The 15,626-nt window shown below is 38.5% G+C and overlaps 1 protein-coding gene across 7 annotated transcripts in view; it reads left to right on the top strand.

Moving 5' to 3' along the window:
* Positions 1-15,626, top strand: part of BCAS3 (BCAS3, microtubule associated cell migration factor) — a 312,898-nt gene that overhangs the window by 25,082 nt on the left and 272,190 nt on the right. The window lies entirely within an intron of this gene.

Raw genomic sequence — 15,626 nt, 5'->3', positions numbered from 1 at the left:
TATTTTTTAATGCAGGACGTTAATCAATCTGAAATACAAAGAATTTTCAAGTTGTAATTAATTAATAGCTTCAAAAACATCACCAATGTTAAATAACTTCACTACTTTCTCTAATGTACCATGTACTTTATTGGAAAGAAACATAATGAAGAATGTTATTTGAGATACAATGCTGGGACTTCTTTCCTTTGTTAAGAAATAGAGGTGAGTATACGAATTTTATGCAAAACAATGTTTGCCTAAAATTAGCAAACTTCTTTTTCAATCTGGACTATTTTTCACTGGCACACAGTGGAAGATCTCTTTGGTAACTTACTCAGTTTCTGGCCTTCTACATTTCAGAATCTAACAGACCTCAGCAGACCTCTCTGCTCCTGCAGTGGAGTGGTAATTTGTTAACGTCCCCTGCAGGGCTTTGTGTTATGTGGGGAAGGACTTGAGAAATTATCTGAGAATGAAGGAGGAAAAAAGATAGAGTAAAAACACTTATACCCAGTCTGTGAAATGCATCTTTTCTGTAGTAAATTTCTTTGAACTGAAGTGGCAAAGCTGTTTTTGTGCTAAACTGAAGAATAAGTGCTACTTTGAAATTAATTTCTGGCACCTGTTTTTTGTAGAAGTGCTGTAGTTGTGCCACTAATCTCAATCTTTGTATTGCTGACAACAAGTATTCTCTCAGGGAAGTAAAATTTTGTGTCTTCTAAACTTTTTTAATTGCATCTGAATTTCTGACTAGCTTTCGGTACATACACTTTTGTATTTTAAAAGTCAGATTTTCCATCTAGTAAAATGACTGAAATGTCTAGCATGATTTTACTATATAGTCTTCTTGAAATAAATTTTCGCAACCCCCCAGAATGTTGCAGCCTTGACACATAAATGGGAAACAGATTGTGTTTTTTGGCTAGTGCTGTATGCTGGTTTAGATGTTGGTTCAGTCAACTTTGGTCTTAGATTACAAGATTTGCAAATTAAAGGAAAACCAAAAATGAAAGAACATCTGCATAAATTTTGTCTTTGTGGAATTTCGTCCAGCCATGCTTTTTTTGTTCTTGCTGATAGGATCAAGGCCAGTCGAGGCCTAACCAGTAGATCAGTAGACTTCCTAACCTTCTAGGTTATGGAGAGTGGAAGACTTCATTCAGCAACCTGATTGAAATCAGCCAGCCCGTAAAGCACTTGCTAGGTTTTTAGCATATATTTTTAGAAAGACATATTAATTTAATGGCTTCAAGTGAGAGAAAATTTTGAATGACATGAAGAATTGGATGGAGGTCATTCAAGGGCATGAGAAGCAAGAGATAATCTTTTTTAATCATGGGAGGGGAAGGGAAATGAGGGCAAGTTAGAGGAGGAGGAGTAGGTCTGAGCAAACAAAGTGTATAACTTTGGGTAGCCAGCATTTTTTTCCCCTGCTGATCAGTTTACAAGGGAAATCGATTGGCAGCAGGTTTTCAGGAAGCATACTTTATTAATGTGGCTACTGTAGATTAAATCCTCCTAACCTTAACACAAGTTTACCTCAGGAACCTTTTTATGGGAGTGTTAAAGTTTAGGTAGAAGGCAACTTTACATGAGTAGGACTAGAAACAATGCAATTAAAGCATTAATGTTTTCTCAACGTAATGTTTTAAAATCACAGCCCTGTTCCTTTTCTGGCACGCTAACTGGTTAATGCTGAAATCCAGTATCCAGTTTGAAGTGTCTGTGGCTTTCAGTGTTTAAAATTAGCTAGCTGCGAAATGATTTGTCAGAGACAAAGAGTGAAGCTTTCTGGAAGGATCACCCAAGAGAAGGAAATGGGCTCTGATGAATGAAGTTCTTGTTCCCAGTTCTCACATTCCTCAGAGTAGCTCTCCCTGGAATATTTTTACCAGAATACCATTGCAATGCAGTGGTTGTGCTGAGAGCTCGCCAGGTTGTGCCATGACTGAATCATGGCATTGAATGTGTGAAGGGTGTATTCCCTCATAATCAAGAAATCACACACAGTTGGATTGGGCAGATGGTTGTGATTTTCACTTGAATTGGATCTCATGACATAAAATCATGAAAGTTGTTAAATGTTTTTGGTTTTCTGTTGAGGACTTTGCAAAATGTTTTGTTTGAACACCATCAAGGATGTATATAGGCTTACATTTCTAGAGAGCAAACTTTACTTTTATTTTCAGGCTTTTGAAGGATATTTGCCTCTTTTGGTGCCTTGCAGTGCATCTCCCTTGAAAATAAAGCAAAATTACTAGAAAATCTAGGTTTGCGTTGCTTCATAACATCTCAGCTTGGTTAGAGCAGTGTAAACAACATAGATTTTTGTTTTGTGATAACTTCCTAGTTTTTCCAATGGATTTTCTTTCTTTTTGAAACAACAACAACAAAAATTCCTCCTTGATCACCTTTATTGTAGAGGTGGTTTTTACTGGAGGTAGGGGTTGTAGGGATCTGGTTCTAAGGAGCACAATAGAACCTTTTCGGTTGGCTCAAGCTCCTCAGTTCCTGTTGCTTTGAGGGAGTGAGTCCCAGAGGCTCTTGTATTCATGGAAAGCTGTAAAGCATCATTAAATGCAAAGTGTGCCATCCTACCAACTGCCTTGCGAAAATGTCCTTCCGTTCTAAGGATGAAGGCCATTTTCTCTGGTTAGGAGAATAGGTTAGTAGGGCAAATCAGTTCAGTCTTAACAGTTTGTGTGGTAGCTTTCAGTATCCTGAGAGACACAAGCTCTGCGTAAAGCAGTTTAGATTCCTTCTACTGATGTTGGATTTGATTGTTATGTTATGTGATAAAGATAGCAATGTTCTTTACTTTAAAAAGAGCCTTTCGCGTCCCAGAATTTTTTCTTGTAACTTGTTTCTATAATTATATCCAAGCGCTTTGAGTATTTTTGTAATGTTTAACTAGCAGTTGCTGGGATTTCTGCAAATTTTCTCACAAACTGAAATGCTGTAATGGTATAAGGTAATGTTTCTGTCTGTAAGCACCGAGGGCCAGCAAGATCTGGTATTCTTCTGATATACCAAGAGTTTGTCTGAACTGTAGAAAGAAATAACCTTTGAACTACAATAAACTGCTAATCTTGGATCAAAACTGGAAGGAAGAAAATGAGTATTTGGGGTCAAGCTTTGACCAGTTGGTGAGAACTGGGGGTAGTGGTGACCTTTTAAAGCTTTGATTTATTAAGCTGTAAAAAGATAAACCTTTTCTGAGTGATCTCTGGGATAGTGCGGAGGTTCGGGAGAGCAGATTTCCGAGCTGAGGCTTAGTTTCATTTTACGGCTGCTCCAACCCCCCGTGCGTGTAATGATACGGGGAGGAGATGGAGGGAAGGAAGTAGCCTTCTGCTAAATGCACGGCCAGATAAAACCAGCTGGAGCACATACCTTCCCCGAGTAACTTGTCAAAAGAAGCACTACAGGGAAAAGATAATGCACAGCGCCATTACAGGAGAGCTGCTGCTTCCAGGGCCACTTTAAATTCCACTTTAAATTATTAAATACTGTAAACGCTATAAAGTTAATTAGAAGAGGAACAAACTCTACAAAGATAAATGTGTTTTCAATATGTTTCTCAGGGAGGGTACAGTAGAAACCAGTGAATGAGAGGAAATTTATTTCTGGCAGCACTCTAGACATGGAACTGTGGTTGAACTTTTTACCCTAATTACGTCCCCGCTAATGCCTGCAGCGGTCTGGAATCAAAGCGGCCCTTCAGGCCCTGGAAAGTCTCTGATGTGGCGAGCGTTTGTTGTGTGATGAGGGTTACTTAAGAAAAAATGGAATATTGTGACAGGATTTTTCAAAATTTCTCAGTTACCACCCACCTCACTTGTTGCCTACAAAAATAGAGTAATTGTTTGCATCTGTGTGTTTTTGTCTGTCTTAGAAATAACTGTTATAAATCAAAGTGACATAGGCCCAGAGAACAGTTCAGGATTGTATTTTCTTTTCTTACATGTTTTACAGTTATTTCTGTTATATACTGCAAGAAGGATTTAAAGTGCATTGCAAAGGTGTTAGAAATTTTGGGATGATTTGTTTTCCTTTTTCTGAGCATACCAACACTACGGTGGAGATCTGAAGTCAACTCAAAGATGCTACTTAACATGTTTTTTCCTATATAATGGCTCTCTTCACGCTTGTAGTGTGACCAAGTAATTATGAACTGCATTACAGCCCCGTATCTGCGTTGATACACAACTGCTGCCTCTTGACTAATTCACGACAACTTGACAGTAGTTGAACTTTGCTTCCCCTAATAAATGCCATTTGCTCCCTTCCAGCAGCTGCTGTCTGCAGTCCTTCTTGGTTTCTTTCTTTTATCTTTTTTCTTCAGTAATATTTAGTGTACAGAGGAAAAATCAAATGAGTTTGAGCTCTAACGTTTATGTGCAGGTTAGATTCTTTTACATCTCTGAAGTGAGAAAAAAGACCATTAAAACACAGTGATTGGTGTTTGTTAAAAAAAACTCATCTAATTATGCTTTTTCATCAGTTCTGATCTGGTCTGTGAAATGCAGCAACAGCCATTTATTCAGCAGAAGGTGGTAGCTTTAAACTGTTACATTTAGAAACCATTTATAAAACAAAATACAGCAATTTTTTCTTATGTAATTCAAAATAGAGATTTAAAAGGTTCCTTCTTTGTGAAAAAGCAATAAGGCTTGTTCCCAGAACAAGATCCTGCTTAATCCTTTTTTTTTTCCTTTCAGTTCTGACTAGGTAATGTATTCACAATATCACCTAGAGGAGGGGCTGTAATGCACTTTTTTGGATGGTTGCTCACAAGCTTAAAAATTAATTGTAATTTAAATTAATAAAACATTTCTACAGTATAACAAATCCTAGGTTACAGCTGAGGCCTTAAGAAAGTAATGCTAGAAGTTGTGATCAGTGTTGTGTGTGCAGTTTGAAGGGCTTTATCTCCCAGGCTGCCTGGGGCGCAGCCTGGCCTTGGCCACCTCCAGGGATGGGGCACCCATAGCTGCTCTGGGCAGCCTGTGCCAGGGCCTCACTGCCCTCAAAATGTGGAATTTCTTCCTAGCATCTGATCAAAATCTCCTCTCTTTTAGTTTAAAGCCATTATCCCTGGTCCTATCACTACACTCCCCAATAAAGAGTTCTTCCCCAGCTTTCCCATGGCCATTGATCAGAAGGTACTGCCAATAAAATAATGCAGTAAATCAGACTAAGGGATAAAAAAAAGTTGGGCGCAGAACTGGATTTTTACACACATTCTCAATCTGTAAAATCTAGAGCTGGCTGGGGCTGTAAGGCTGTGAGTGGCTCCACTTACGAAGTGCTCTGTTTGGCATCTACGCTTGCTTGGTGAAAGTTGGCTGTAGCTGAGATATTTCAGCATCAGTTCGCTCTGTGTTCTGCTTTCAGAAATCTGATATTTTTCTATTAAGCTGTGGCATGCGGCTGTGTCTTGATATGCAAGAAGTTTCTACATTTTTGGTTTTAGTCCATCTTGTGCGAACTTGAAAATCAATGTGGCATTTATTGCAACACAGATTGCATACCTTTATTTCAGTGGTGAATTCTGCTTCATTTGACAGTGAGGAAAAGGAAGGGCAAGACAGCTCTTAAATTTATTTCTTTCTGTATTTTTGGAGGAAACACATCTACTGGAATTTGAGCTTGATCAGCTGTTCATAGAGATGTTAATCTTTGATAGAGGTATGACAGAAATGCGGTTGTATTCTGCTCAGAAGTTAATCTTTGGTCATACTCTCCAGGATGCACAGAAATTTTTGGAGCGAAGCATATGCTGATAGAATGATCAAGGATGGCTTGGGCAAGTTCATCGCTTTTGTGTAAATGGGCTGTCTGGTTACGCAGCAGAACAAAATCTGGTTCAGAATACACCACGACAAACCGATCCTGCTCTGAAAAGCGGAGCTCCAGATGTACGTTTCCTCAGCAATAGCTGTGGTCAAATAAGCCTTTTGATAAACAAATCTCTTGGGATGCTGCTTATCTCCCTGTATTAACTAACTCAAAATACGATGGGACAGCTATAGTTTGTAACATGTGGTATGTCTCAGTGAAGTGGAAAGTGTGTCACACTCTAGTCTCTCTGCAAAAGCGTGCCGCAGCTGAGAAGCCAGCTTGTGCTATATTTTACACTTCAGTGACAGGCATGCCACATGCCATGGAATGAAGCACTGTAACGCAACATGCTGCACTACACGAAGGTGGGTTGTAGGCTGTTGTTTGGCTTTGTGCAGCTTCATGCATTTTGAAATTGATAAAAACATACATCTAGAAAGCCTCTTCCGGTGATGAGAATGAATAACGGGCAGGCAGTTCAACAGGAGGAGCGTGCTATGTGCTGTTGGTAAGGCTGAATGTGGGAAGAGCATCTGCTGCCGTAACTGAAGGGCGAGGTGGAGGCTGCCAGGCTTGTCGGTATCTTGAAGGGTTCACTTCACTTTTACTTCTCTCCCTGAACGAAGGGTGCTGTTCTCATAATATCTGTTGTGATAATACCAACATGCTGATAAAACCAGGCCTTAAATTTTCCTCTTTTTGTCACTGTACAGTCAGATTGATGCCTAAGCTACAGACAGAAGCAAAGGCTGAACTATTGGTTTGGTTGAACAGAAATGAGCGTCGTGGTTGTTGAACAGAACTGAAAAAATCTGTGACCTCAATAGTTCAGTCTGTTCCATGACTGTCAGGGAAATCTGCCTTTGCAGGTTCTTCCCCACACCACCCCACAAGTGGAAACAAGTTGTCATTCTGTATTTGGTCATGGGTTTTGCCTGTCTTATGAACTGTGGTACATGATTATATGGTATCAGTAGCCTCGTTGTGTGAGCAACGCGCACAGATAGTTGGGAATCACCTACTTGCACTGCCCTTTGGTAGGTCTGCTTTTTGCTGTGTTGAAATGAACATTTTGATCTTTCTTATCTAATGCAGAGTTGTCACCTCTCTCAGTAACTGAATCTGTTTTGCTATCCTGCATGACAAGCGTTTAGCAGCACCTTTTCTGCTGACAGAGCTGTGGTAAGCGTTGGGAACCAGGAGAACTGTTGCTGTAGAGGCTGACTCCTGTCAGTATCCAGCTCCTCACCAGCTTAGAGCTCCCTGCTGCTCAAACCGTGCACTGAGATAGCTTCCTTCACCCATGGTTCCATACGAGTCCTTGTAGGAAAAGGGTGGTAGGTGTGTCCTGGTATCTCCATTTTTAATCATTGTGCAAGAAAACATCATGAGTGGATAGCCCTTAAATGCTCACACATGAAGTTCAGAGTAATAGCTATTCAATTACCATTACTGTATAGTATGATCTATAAACACATGACTTTTTAAAGATATTTTTTGTTGAGGTAAATACCGCTCTTTGTCCTCTGAAACGTCTTAAATGTAATTATGTTTGTTTTGATCTTTCAACATTACATAAAATGTTAGGAACAACTAATCTTCGTATCGGTTTATTTTTTGTAAATGACTGTATGAAGCCTGTAGAGTGGCAGATCTGCCTACAGCCATCAGTCTGTTTTTAACTTTATTTTCTTCATTTGTTTGAAAAAAAAATTTTAAAAAGCTTAAGTAGCTTGTATGTGGACACTTGTTTTAGGTTAAAGCTTTGGTCGGGACAGGAAGAACTGGGGACTTCTCTTGCTGCATGTTTTTGTGAAGTGTCTCGTATGTTCGTGCCACTGTGATAAATGCTGTTTGTGGTGCATGTGTGTAGTATGCACATTATGCTCCGTTGTTACGGTAAGTGGATGCACTTGATCTCCTGGAGGGGAGCGCTGGCCTGGCCACTTAGGAGCAGCACTTGACAGCTGATTCTGGGGTGGTAATTAGAGCAGCTTCACAGGGGCTGGGTGTCCAGCAGCAAACACCAGCTTCTAGAGAACTGATGGATGCTGATATAACAGTGGGAAAGAAGCCGGCTCAAAATCTAACAGAAAAGAGGGTTATTATTACTTTCTTTTAAAGAAAGGGATCTGATGGAAGAAACTGATGCTTTTAACCTTCTGTAGTAGAACAGACTGAAATACGTGTGGATAAAAAACAACTTTCTTCCCCTCCTTCAAAATAATGAATTCCAAATATTACATTGGTTCATTACTTTGATTAGCCATATAAAGAATATAGATATAAACAATATAGCAATTCTCTGGCATGTTTTTTTTTTTTAATGAATAGTCCTTAAATCTCTTCCAAAAGTACATGCTTTTGCTAAGGCTAAGTATCTTTTGCCGTAGCTCCTTAATTAAACTGATAAAAACTTAACAGATTGTGTGAGTGCCCTTGAAAAGAACAACGTGTACAGGCCAGTGTAGAACGTTTTAGAATCAGTTGCCAGTAGGAATGTAGGGTAGACATGAAAAATAAGGCAAAGATGTTAATTGCTTTACAATAAGCTTGTTTTGATGCAATGTTGCCATTAAATCTTTGAATTATGTCGATTACGTCAGATACTTTCGGTTAAAAGTTTTGTCTTTTAATGGAGTTCAACTTCTTTAAGAATTGCGTTGGTAAAAGAAAGGACCTACCTTTCTGTCCTGATGCAGCCCTGCATGCTATCTGAGGCACGTTGGTTTGCCTTTTAGCTATTTCCTTTGTTCAAAAAAGCTGTAGTTTGCTTGCATATTGTACGGACAGATGGCTGTACTAAATCTCGCCTAGTGGTCATTTTGGCACAACCACATAAGCCACATTTTCTTTCTTTTCACACACAGGTAACCAATATGGTTTTCTTTTGTGTGTTATTTTCTCGCTTCTTGAGGTGGTTCTTGTAGTGTACCTCAAACAAAACGTTCTCTTCAGAATTGATGACTTTCTGAAAATATTTTTCCTGTATGCTGGTGAGACCGCAAAGACGGTGAGGTGAGAGGAGGATGGAGATTTTATTCTGGACTGATGGATTTGATCAAAATATTTGAGGAAGATGTAAGAGAGAAGTTTGTATCTTTCGGTATTTAACACAAATATTTTAGTGCCATATCAAATAATTTCCTCATTTGTATTTAAAGGATTGGATTTAGTAACATGTGTCTAGGATTGGTACAGGTTTTTCTTATTTAAAAATAAGTGCTTCCATGCTTTTTGCAATTTGTGGTACACTTAAAATGTCTGTGCTGCTTTGTGTTTCACTGCTACACACTCATTTTTGGGAAGTGTCACTTTCTCAGAAATCCTACTCTGCTTTTCCTGATTTTGAATGAATTTCAAGTGCTGTGAATGCAAGTAAGAAAATTACTTACAGAGCTGAGTTCTCAAGCTTTTGTTATAGAAAGTTGTGATGCAGAAAGCTGGGGAGTTTTAGAGAACTACATGGTGAAAGTCTCAGCAAGGTTTTTTTTCTGCAGCGGAGCTGTGAGGGATAAATAATACCTCCTTGGATCTATTAAATACGAGCAAAACAAACAGAAAAAAAAGCATTAACAAGAAACAGAGAAAATAAATTTACTCTCCATGGGGGATCAGTAATCCTGCAAGTAGAGTTCCATCCTGTTGTACATCCTTCAGAAGGAAGATGACAGTGCTGCAGTACCAAAGAGCTCTGTGAAGCATTGCAAATATGTGCCAGAGCTGGTAAACAAACTTGCAACATAAGACTTAAAATCTTTTCCATTTTATTGCAGATTAGCCAGTGACTGGGCTGCCTTGAATTCTTACTGATTTATGGAAAAGATAAATGAATGCAAGGAGCTTTTTTATGTTGTTGACAGAGACATAAAAGCTGGTGGTTAAAAGCAGAATGTGTACAAATTTTGTCTTGAAGTAAGGAGTAATTTCAGAAAAATAATTTTTTCTACATGTTGGAACAACTTACTTTAATGATAGAGCGCTCATTGTTGCTCACAGTCTTTTAAAACAAGATTAGGTTACTTGGTACAAAAAATAAATTAAAAATTATTTGAGCTTCTGAGACATTGTGTACTTGGCCTAGAAAGAAAAGATCACCCTTCTAGGATTTGAAATCTGTTCATCTGAGCAAACCTTCATCGGGGCGTTCAGGAGAACAGAATTGCCTTTGTGGTGCCAGCATGCTAAGAGTTTTACTAAAAGATCATCATCTAATCTTGTGCTTTAACTTTCCAGTGTAAAGATTCAGGAAGGACTTCTTCCAATGCACAGTTAAGTAACCGTGCTGTGTGCTCTGCTTCTGTTCTGCTTTCCTTCCCTCTCTCTGACGCTCGCAGAGGTTACTGGGAGATCTCAGCCACTGCTGTCAGAGCTTGGAGTTGTCTCACTGCCGGGCTCTTCCCACTGCTGTAAGGAAATGGAAACAAATAAACCATCACAAGAAGAATGTGTCAGAATAAGGAAGACAGTCTGATGACTAATTGGGCATCCGCTGTGTCTGGGAACACGCAGTGTAGCAGCCGATGCACAGCCGAGGTTAGATTTTTAGAAACAGTAAGAAGTTATGTGGTTGGAATTAAATGGTACAGAATAATAAAACCATTCACCTGACCTCCTTTTGAAACACTGCGATGAAAAAAGAGCTTTTCTATTGTGAAACAAAACTTTAAAGATAACGGACAGATCTCGACAGAATAATTGCCATGTGTTTAAATTAATAATTTTATGTAAACCAGCGGTAACCGTGGTATGACTGCATGGCAAAAGTCAAATTGCTTTTGACTGGAAGCCTGCGACCTGCTGTCTGAAGGCAGCTTAGCGAGAGCTGATAAATTTACTGATCTGAATAACTTGCTAAATGTACTGTACTTAGAACAATAAATAACTTGTGCTAAGTATAATATAACTTGTAACGTGTACAGTTGCATGGCTCAACCCCGTCAAATTTAAATAGGAATTTGTTAAATGTTGTTGATATAACTTGCCAGATAATACCTGAAAGTATCAAAACTGGAATCGAAGTCAAACTAAATCAAAGACTATTTTTTGGCTGTATGTTAGATTGTAATTATGCTGATGAGCGTTTTTTTAAATCTCCCCCCCCCCCTCTGAAAACCCTATATATTGCCCTGCACATTAGGAACATCAGTAGGTGGTGGAACAGGAAGAAATTTTTATTCCAATATGGAAGCTACAAGGGAGAAATAAAGGGGATCATTACTCTAGGAAGCCTGCTGCTAATACATGCAATATTTGTCCTGTGTAAATTCAGTAAGGAACTGCCTTGTGAGAGCGCAGAACAAGGCAGATGTAATGTAATCCTTTGTGTCATGAGAGGAAGATGGAGCTGAATGTAGTGCAGTTCCAGCAGGCAGGAGGAACACATAGCACTCTGCAGCCTGGCACCTTAGGCAAGGATCAGTTCATACACAGCATCTGGAAAGAAGCTATTTCCCCTTGCTCCATCATGTGAAATCAAGTTACCAAAAAGAGACTCTGGGTAGAGAATGCTGTAGTGATTGTCTGCAGACAGCTGCATCATCTTTTGTTAAAGGAAATCAAGGACTAACCGCTGAATTAACAATTATTGCTTGGCTTAATGAATCTTTAGAACACGTTTTTGTGATATGCTTGGGGAGCTTATTTTTTCATACTGATACTGCTTGGAATCCTGCTAATGTCGTGTTCCTGAAAGATGATAGATTTTTTCTTTATTTTTTGGATTAATGCAGGCGATCTTTTCATGTGATCTCACTGTTGGTAATTTATTTTAATTACACCTTTTCCTACATTTTAAATTTACTTGAATTCATTTTGTTAACACTCTTGCTACCAATAATAATTAAATTGTTCTCCAGCAGAAATTTGCAGAGTCTTTATAAGGGACTACAGGTGGTAGGAAATTGTTACTGTTCCAGTGTGCTGTACAACTGTATGCTTCTCCTAATGAAGGCTATTGCTATTATTTTAGCAATTTTATTGTTATCTAAAGTTTGTTGTGATCTCCTAACTTGTCTTTGTTCCAGAGGGTCCTCGCTGTACATCTCACTGTGCTTACATTGTATATACATAGAGCAAAAGGAGGTGGAGGGAGATGCTTCCCTTAATCTCATTTCCTAGAGATTCTGGTCTCATAGTCTATGAAGAGAGAATAAAAGCTCTAGTGATACCTATGCCAGCCAAACACTGTTTGCCCTCAGATGTTTTTTAAAATTCTACAATGAGATTTATATGGAAATTTGCTACTTGTAGGAAGGCAGTGTAAAAGCTTTCTAGGAGCAGAAAATTAAGGCCTCACTTTGGTTCCACCAGCGTTGTCCATTCTTCATGTAAAAAGTGTGTGTTTTGTACTGTATATTTGTCTCTGTATGCAAACATTTTACACAGCTTTTATAAATTTTGTGAGTCATTGCTAACAAATCTGTGAAGAGGTGATAGTTATGTCACGATGCATAAGCACAGATGTAGTCAAGTGCCAGCTGTACAAGGCATCTGTTATTTTTCTTCTATCCTTGCGCTGCAACAATCCAGTAGAAGATACAAGAGCCTGTGCATAATTGTGTATTTATTAATGCCAACATTTTGAAGTTGTTGTTGAATTTTGTGCCCATTATCTTTAAGGTAGTTGTTGTTATCTCTTCCTTAAGCAGCTATTTAACGAACAGGATACATAGCAAAAATTAGTTCATAATCTGAGGGAGTAATTCGCAAGAATTTTATTTGTGACAGACTTAATGTAATTACCAGACAGCAAAAAACAGTGTTGTCACATTCCTGTCTTAATCTTTCCTCTTTACATAACCATCACGGATACACTGAAATATGACCAGAGCTCTTCTCACCAGCGAGATAAGCATGACCCATCGGCGCTGCAGATTATCAAAGGAGAGCTCTTTGGCTGGAGGTCCCTTTGCTTTGTTTCCTGTTCGATAGCGGTAGTTTGTTGTCATAGGCCATCAGCTGGTTTATTTCAGGCACATTTACACCATGGCTGTATGAACCTTTGATGAAATGAATGTTCATTTTGCATTCCTGAAATAGAGCAAGATGCAATAATTCTGGTTTCATACAGTTTTGAGGTTTTGAGAACATCCGATTGGCAAGAGATGGTTTTGCAAATTTGTTAGGTTGTCTTGCAACCCGTGGTGGTTTTGGTGTTTTTCTTTGACAGTTTGGATGCATCTGGTTTTGCACCTGAAATTTCAATCGACTATTGATTACACAAAGTGTTACTTTTCATTCTCAGATGTTGTTTCAGGCATTTAATATTTGATTGTGTATTTGTTTGATAATTTAACGGAAAGTATTGTTACACACAGCAACACGCCTAAGTAAATTTTTCTTGAGGCTCTGCAACAGACTCCAGGATGTTTATTGATCATGATGCTTTATCTTACTGAACACAGACATTTTTTTGTGTGTGTATTGAAGTGAAGTGTCTTGCTTAGTGGAAGTCTTTTTGCTACTCAGTAACGTAACAGAGTAATAAAATGAAATAGATGGCAAGAGTGATATCTAAGAAGACAAATGCATTCATTCTCTACTTTTGATACTGGAAGATTTGGTTTCATATGCATCTTAACTAATGAGTTAAAAGGAGTTGGGTTTTCAAGCTTTTAAAAACTGTGTCCTGGTTGTTCTAGATTTTTAACTGTAAGCATGTAGAGAACACCATAATTGAGTCTGCCTTCCTCTGCTTTGTTGGTGATGGAAATCCCTGAATTCTCTGTTTCAAGAAGGTTGGGAATTATGAAGATGTCTGTGGAGGTCATAAAGCATCAGAAAGAGCTGTGTTATGTGGCAGCTCTGTGATGGCAAGCCAGCTGCAGCTTTTGCGGCCCCGTTGCACATCTTTTATTGCTCAGTTCCTGTGCTCCTGCTTCCTTTTTTCCTTCCATGCTTGTTAGACCTTTCACTAAACCCTTTTGGTGTACTAACCTGGGGCAGAATTCCCTTTAGAGGGAAAAGAAAGGACAAAGTGCTATTTGTCTGCTAATTTAATAAGCTAAAACGGGTCAATATAGAAGCTGTTGTGTATTGGAGGCTGGGAAGGGAAAGGACAGAACCCACTGAGCTGACATCACTGAAATGGGGGAGGGAGGGTGAGCTCTTATTACTGACTATGATCAGTGTAGGATAATCGTGATGCTCTTATGATTCTCTAAGTGCTGTGACACGTAAATGAATGCTTAGATCTGTGTCTATAATCCTCATTTTCCTTTTCTAGAAGAACTGATTTTGCTACAAGCTGAAAGATATGAAGGAGGGTAAAGGAAGATCATTCAAAAGGCTCACATTTTTAGAGTAGTCAAGAAATAATTTATTTGGGGAACGAATTAAATTTTGAAGTGTTGGAGAATCCTTTCCATTTGGGTTTATTGAGCAATGAAATTAAAAACCTTGAAACTGGATCTCAGCACAGCTTTTGGAGTAAAACTCATAAACTGAAATTTTGTTAGTTTGACGAATGTTTCCATGTTTAATGAATTGAGAATGCTTAGTAGCAAATGAGGTTTGTAACAGCCATTATGTTGACCAGAAATTGTGATTAATAGCCAGAAGGGAATGGTAAAGAGATAAGTCTTTTTTTTCTTTTTCTTTTTTTTTTTTTAACCTTCCCATCTTTGAAGTGTTTGCCCTTGGCCAAGATGGGACTTTCTCTTTTCTTTCTCAGACAAGCATCCTCAGCTGTCTGAAGACTCGTGGTAATGCTGGGTTTCTGTACTGCTGGGAGCACAAACGTGGGGCAAGAAAGAAATATGTCTGACATTTTTTTTTTTTGGCTGTTGCCATTTGTTTCTCCTCATTAGGTCCCAGGAGCTTCCAGAAATGTATTTGACCTTGACTTCATACGTATTTCAGAAAATAATTTAAAAAAAATACCAACAATCTGGCACATCATTTTCTGATCATAGATTGCAGTGTACGGGGGAATGAAAAGAAAGATAACTGTTGGAAGGAGGAGTTGAGTTGGAGCTGAGTAGAATTTCAGAGTACTTTTGGCCCAGTCCACATGACTACTTCATCATTAACACTGAACTCAGAGGTTGCTGGTTTTCAGCCAGCACTGCTTACAAAAAGCATTGGTAGAACGTTCTCATAAGCAGCCAGAAGAGAGGTATGATGTAATAAAAATTACTCATTTGAGTGCAAGATTGATTGTTTCCAATAATTTTGAGGGCGCAATGTGTGTTAGAAGATGCGTGCTTTTGAATTGTAGTTGTGTGATTACGTACATGTCAAGTGAAGCAGTTAAGATGGCAGTTACATTCCACATGAGCTTAAAAGGAAATAATAATGGATTTCACTTATGAAAATATAATTTTAGCTATATAAAGTTATGTAATTTCTGTTTTTGAAATAACAATCCTTGTACCCTTCCATCAAAATAATAATTTTCTTTCAGTAGTCAATGCACTTAAATCAGAAAAGGCTTGTCCACAGACCCTGTCCTTGATTTTCTGTATTTTCTAGCAGCAATGAGCTTCCAACACAAGGCAACTAAATGAGTCTTACTGTTTAAAAAGTGTTTTTGAAGGGCCTTTGAAGTGCTTAAAAGTAAGAAATAGCACCCCTCTAGTTATTAGCCTGAGCGTGTGCCTAGAAAAATGTATATTTTGGGAAGAATTTCCATAGGCAAAATGTCAAACTTATTTTTTCTATTATCTCTTTGACTGTTGTCTTTTTTCTGCTTATATTGTATATTGGTTCTCTGCTGTGTACATATCATGTGTAGCATTTTGTTGTCCTGTGACAGGTAAGGTAAACAGCTGGCATTTGTACTCTTCTTCTCCAGAAAA

This window comes from Numida meleagris, chromosome 18 (genome assembly GCF_002078875.1).
Source record: "Numida meleagris isolate 19003 breed g44 Domestic line chromosome 18, NumMel1.0, whole genome shotgun sequence".
In the NCBI taxonomy this organism is placed as follows: domain Eukaryota; kingdom Metazoa; phylum Chordata; class Aves; order Galliformes; family Numididae; genus Numida; species Numida meleagris.
The sequence above is the reverse complement of the archived record's forward strand: the minus strand, read 5'-3'. Positions and strand labels throughout refer to the sequence as shown.